Source organism: Heterocephalus glaber, unplaced genomic scaffold (assembly GCF_053883595.1).
Source record: "Heterocephalus glaber isolate CG9 unplaced genomic scaffold, H.glaber_assembly_v1.0 deba00001465, whole genome shotgun sequence".
Taxonomy (NCBI): domain Eukaryota; kingdom Metazoa; phylum Chordata; class Mammalia; order Rodentia; family Bathyergidae; genus Heterocephalus; species Heterocephalus glaber.
The window spans coordinates 5,270,119-5,275,790 of NW_028258312.1; the positions used below are offsets into that span (position 1 = coordinate 5,270,119).

General features: G+C 36.9%; 1 pseudogene; it reads left to right on the forward strand.

Moving 5' to 3' along the window:
- The first annotated feature begins 1,608 nt into the window (after window positions 1-1,608).
- On the forward strand, window positions 1,609-3,229 carry LOC101709578 (T-complex protein 1 subunit delta pseudogene; annotated as a pseudogene).
- The last annotated feature ends 2,443 nt before the right edge of the window (window positions 3,230-5,672 follow it).

Genomic DNA, 5,672 nt, shown 5'->3' on the forward strand with positions numbered 1-5,672 from the left:
AGAAATTTTTAATTTTATAATAATACAAGTCAAAAATGCTCAAACAAAAAAGCTCAGCATCTCACATTCAGAGATAGATTAAAACAGTTAAATGAACATTATTCTAAATGATTTATTGATATCTCTTTACATTAATGCACTTATGAAAATATAAAAATTAGCCAGTGCCATATACTTTTGTGTAACCTTCTATTTCACTTAACTAAAAGTAATGGACACATTTTCACCTCAATAAATTGAGATCATTATGATCTTTTAGTGACTATAATTAATAATTCTCTTTTGCCACTCAGTTCCTTATAACTGCTTCTCCCCACTGTCTTATTCCTTATTAGGCTTTCATGCCATCATTTTAGATTCTGTATATTATACAAAAAAGTATGACACTTGTCTTTCTGAGTCTGGCCTCTTTCACTTAATATGATCCCCAGTTTTATCCATTTTCCTGCCAGTGAGATAGCTTTGTTTTTCTTCACAGTTAAATAATACTCCATTGTGTATATATACCACAATTACTTTATCCATTCATTTGTTGACCTCATCTGGTTCCATATCTTGTACATTGTGAATTATTTCACAATAAATATGGATGTGCAGGTATTCCTGTGATATGCTGTTTTTAATTCTTTCAAATATATACCAAGGAGTGATATAGCTGAGTCATATGATACTGCTGTTCTATTTTTATCTCTTTGAGGAACCTCTATACTTATTTCCACAGTAGGCATACTAATTCACATTCCAATAACAGTGTAGAAGGCTTCCTTTTTCCCTGCATCCTGACCAACACTTACTGTTTTTTTTGTATTTTTAATAGTTATTTTGATTAGGGTGAGACAGAATCTCAGTGAAATTTTGATTTGCATTCTCCTAATGGGTAAATATGTGGAATATTTTTTCATATACTTATTAGTTCTTTGTATTTATTTTGAGAAGTGTCTGCTCCATTTATTTGTCAGTTTATTGTTTGGGGTTTTAATTTTATTTGGTGTTAAATTTTTTGAGTTCTTTATATATTCTAAATATTAACCCTCTGTCAGAGGAGTAGCTCAGAAACATTTTCTCTAATTTTGTACATTGTCTCTTAACTCTGTCAGTTGTTTCTCTTACTTTGCAAGAGTATTTTTTTAAATTTTATTGGAAACACACCTCACAAATTTTATTTTGTTGTTTTACTAGCAGAAGCTCTTAGAGCAAAAAATATTATTTTTAATGAGAAAAAAGCTATTTCTGGTGAATCAGTTGCTTGCCTTAGTATTTGGGGTAAGTTGCAAAAGATTATTAATTTCATGTAGTCCCATTTGTTGATTCTTACTATTGATCTGTAGGCTTTTGGAGTCCTAGTCAGGAAGATTTTGCCTGTGCCTTGGCTTCAAGTGTTGCTCTTATGTTTTCTTTCAGCAGTGTCCAAGTTTCAGGTCTTTGACTCATTTTGAGTTGACATTTTTAAAGAGTGAGAGATAAGGAATTAGTGTCAGTTATCTACACATGGATATTCAGTTTTCCTAGCACCATTTGTCGAAAGGCTATCTTTTCTCTAATGCATGTTTTTTGCCTCCTTTTTCAAGAATTAGGTGGCTGCAGGCAGCGCAAACTTAGTTAAATTTGCCATGCCAGAGAACATGGCACCCCGGAGTGGGGCCCCTGCTGGGACTGCTGGCAGCCGCGGGAAAAGCACCTATCAGGAGCTTCACAAGCCGGCCCAGATCCGCTTCAGCAACACTTCGGCAACCAAAGCTGTTGCTGATGCTGTTAGAACAAGCCTTGGACCTAAAGGAATGGATAAAATGATTCAAGATGGAAAAGGTGATATGACCATTACAAGTGATGGTGCCGCCATTCTGAGACAAATGCAAGTGTTACATCCAGCAGCCAAAATGCTGGTGGAACTGTCTAAGGCTCAAGATACAGAAGCAGGAGATGGCACTACATCAGTGATCATCACTCCTGGCTCTCTCTTAGATTTCTGTACTAAGCTTCTTCAGAAAGGGATTCATCCAACCATCATTTCCAAGTCATTCCAGGAGGCTTTGGAAAAGGGCCTTGAAATCTTGACTGACATGGCTCAGCCTGTGGAACTGAGTGACAGAGAAACTTTATTAAATAGTGCGACCACTTTACTGAACTCAAAGGCAGTTTCCCAGTATTCAAATCTGCTTTCTCCAATGAGTGTAAATGTAGTAATGAAAGTGATTGACCCTGCCATGGTGACTAGTGTGGATCTTGGAGATATTAAAATAGTTAAGAAGCTTGGTGAGACCATTGATGACTGTGAGTTGGTGGAAGGGTTAGTTCTGACCCAAAAAGTGGCAAATTCTGGCATAACCAGAGTTGAAAATGCTAAAATTGGGCTCATTCAGTTTTGCTTATCTGCTCCCAAAACAGATATGGATAATCAAATAGTAGTTTCTGACTATGCCCAGATGGACCAAAGTGCTGCGAGAAGAAAGAGCCTATATTTTAAATTTAGTGAAGCAAATTTAAAAAACAGGATGTAATGTCCTTCTCATACACAAGTCTCTCCTAAGAGATGTTCTTAGTGATCTTGCATTACATTTTCTGAACAAGTGAAAATTATGGTGGTTAAGGATATTGAAAGAGAAGACATTGAGTTCATTTGTAAGACAATTGGAACCAAGCCAGTCTCTCCTTTGACCAATTCACTGCTGACATGCTAGGTTCTGCTGAGTTAGCTGAGGAGGTCAGTTTAAATGGTTCTGGAAAACTGTTCAAGATTACCAGCTGTGCAAGCACTGGGAAAACAGTTACAATTGTTGTTCGTGGCTCTAACAAACTGGTGATGGAAGAAGCTGAATGTTCCATTCACGATGCCCTGTGTGTTATTTGCTGCTTAGTGAAGAAGAGAACTCTTATTGCAGGAGGTGGTGGTCCAGAAATAGAGTTGGCCCTGAGATTGACCGAATATTCAAGATCACTAAGTGGTATGGAATCCTACTGTGTCTGTGCTTTCAGAGATGCTATGGAAATCATTCCATCTACACTAGCTGAAAATGTTGGCCAGAATCCCATTTCTACAGTAACAGAACTAAGAAATCGTCATGCCCAAGGAGAAAAAACTATAGGCATTAATATCCGAAAGGGTGGTATTTCCATCATTCTGGAGGAAATGGTTGTCCAGCCTTTGTTGGTTTCAGTCAGTGCTCTAATCCTAGCAACTGAAACTGTCTGGAGCATTCTGAAAATTGATGATGGGGTAAACACTCCATAATCTGAATACACTGGCTTACTGGCAGCATTATACTACCAGTACTACTCAAATGGAAGAAGATCTCCTTGATATTCCTTGTCGTTTGGGAGATTGTTTCCTCTATGAATTCCTGGACTTGGTCTTCCAGTTGGTATTTGCTTGAAATTGTTTTGGAACAACTAAATATTAAATATCTGACTTCAAAAACAAAACTTAGATGGCTATAGTTATGTAGGTTTGCTTCTGTGTCTTCTATCCTGTTCCACAGGTCTAATGTGTCTTTTTTGTGCCAATATGATGCTGTTTCTGTTACTCTGGCTTTGTAGTAGAATTTGAAAGCATTTCATCTTTTTATGGCTGAATAATGTTCTATTGTGTCTGTGGCCTTTATCCATTCATCAGTTGTTGGGTATTTTAGTTGTTTCCGTGTCTTAACTACTATGAAAATTGCTACATGGGAGTATAGTAATCTCTTCAATGAACCAGTTTTATTAACTGTAAATATATGCTCAGTAGGAGGATTCCTGGATCATATAGTAGTTCTATTTTTAAGTTTTTCAGGAATTGCTATACAACACTGTTTATATTGGTAAATAGTGGCTGCAGTTACTCACATTCCTATCAATGCTATGCAAGTTTTCCCCATGCTCTACATCCTTTGTAACACTTATTCCTAGATTTTTCTTTCTAATAGCCAATCTATCATGATGTTAAGTCTCATTGTAGTTTTGACTTGCATTTTCCAGTAATAATAAACATTTTCTTATATATCTATTGTATGTCTTCTTTTAAGAATTTTTTTTAGCTCCTTTGCCCATGTTTAATTGGATTACTTTGTGGTCATGGAGTTGCTTGAGTTCATTTTTTTTTTTTTGTATATCCTTTTATTGGTACATTTTAGGTGCACAATACAATAACATTCATCGTTGGAAATTGGCACCTTTAGATAATGTCTCATGGTACTTATTTTTCCCCCTTCCCCTGCTTCCCTTCAACCCCTCCATTCCTCACTATTTACAAAGACTTTGTTTCTTTTTTTCCATTTTCTCATATTAATTCCATTACCTTCTTTCCTTTCCCCTACCTCTTCCACTTACCCTTCCCATTTGCCCCTTTTCTTAGTAGTTCACATTATCTATTACACCTTTTAGTCCTTATGTACACTTTCAGTTTCTCACACCAGAGAAACTATTTGGTATTTACACATGTGTGTCCTATTATTTCACTTAAGAGTATCGCCTCAATGTGCATTCATTTAGCAATAAAAGTCTCTAATTTCTCATTTTTTGATGTCTGAGTAGTATTCCACTTTATAACAAAAACCACTTTTTCTTTATCCAGTCTCCAGCTGATGGGCATTTGGGCTGTTTCCAAGTTCTAGCTATTACAAACAGTGCTGCTATGAACATGGGTGCACATATATCACCGTGGTATGTTTCTTTTAATTCTTTAAGGAACATACCCAGCAGGGGAATAGCTGGGTCAAATGGGACTTCCAATCCTCGTTCTTTGAGTTATCTCCGTACTGATTTCCACAGTGGTTGCACCAGTATACACTCCCACCAGCAGTGAAGCAGTGTTCCTCTTTCTGCACAGTCCCACCAGCATTTGTTATTGGTTGATTTCATGATAGCAGCCATTATTTTTGGAGTGAGGTGTAATCTCAGCATTATTTTCATTTGCATCTCTCGAATGACCAGTGATGTTGAACATTTTTTCATGTTTATTTGTCATTTCTACTTCTTTGTGTGAGAAATGTCTGTTCATTTCAGATGCCCATTTTTGGATTGGGTCTTTAAATTTGGGAGGTCTGATTTTTAAGTTCTTTATAGATTCTAGATTGTAGACTTTTGTCTGAGGGACCACTGGTGAAAATTTTTTCCCACATTGTGGGTTGTCTCTTCACACTGCTGGTGGTTTCTCTTGCTGTGCAGAAGCCTTTTAATAAGAAGAGATCCCCCTTATTGATTGTTTGTGCTAGTTCACAGGCAACTAAGGTTTTGTTTACAAAGTCTTTTCCTACACAAATGTCTTCAAGAGTTCCACCTAACCTCTCTTCCAGCTGGTTCAGCATTTCTGTTTTAATATTTAGATCTTTAATCCATTTTGATGTTAGTTTAGTGCATGGTGAGAGATATAGGTCTAGTTTTAATCTTTGGCAAGTTGAAACCCAATTTCTCCAGCACTATTTATTAAAGAGGCTGTCTTTCCTCTAGTGAGGGTGTTTGGCTCCTTTGTCAAAGATGAAGTGGCTGAGTGTGTCTGCAGTTGTTTCTGCATCTTCTAATCTGTTCCACTGGTCCTCAAGTCTGTTTCTTTGCCAGTATCATCCTGTTTCTACCACAGTAGCTTTGTAGTATAGTTTCAAGTTGGGGGTTGTGATACCTCCTGCCATGCCTCTGTTACCTAGAATTGCTTTTGCTATTGTGGGGCTCTTCTTGTTCCAAATGAATTTTTGGATTGT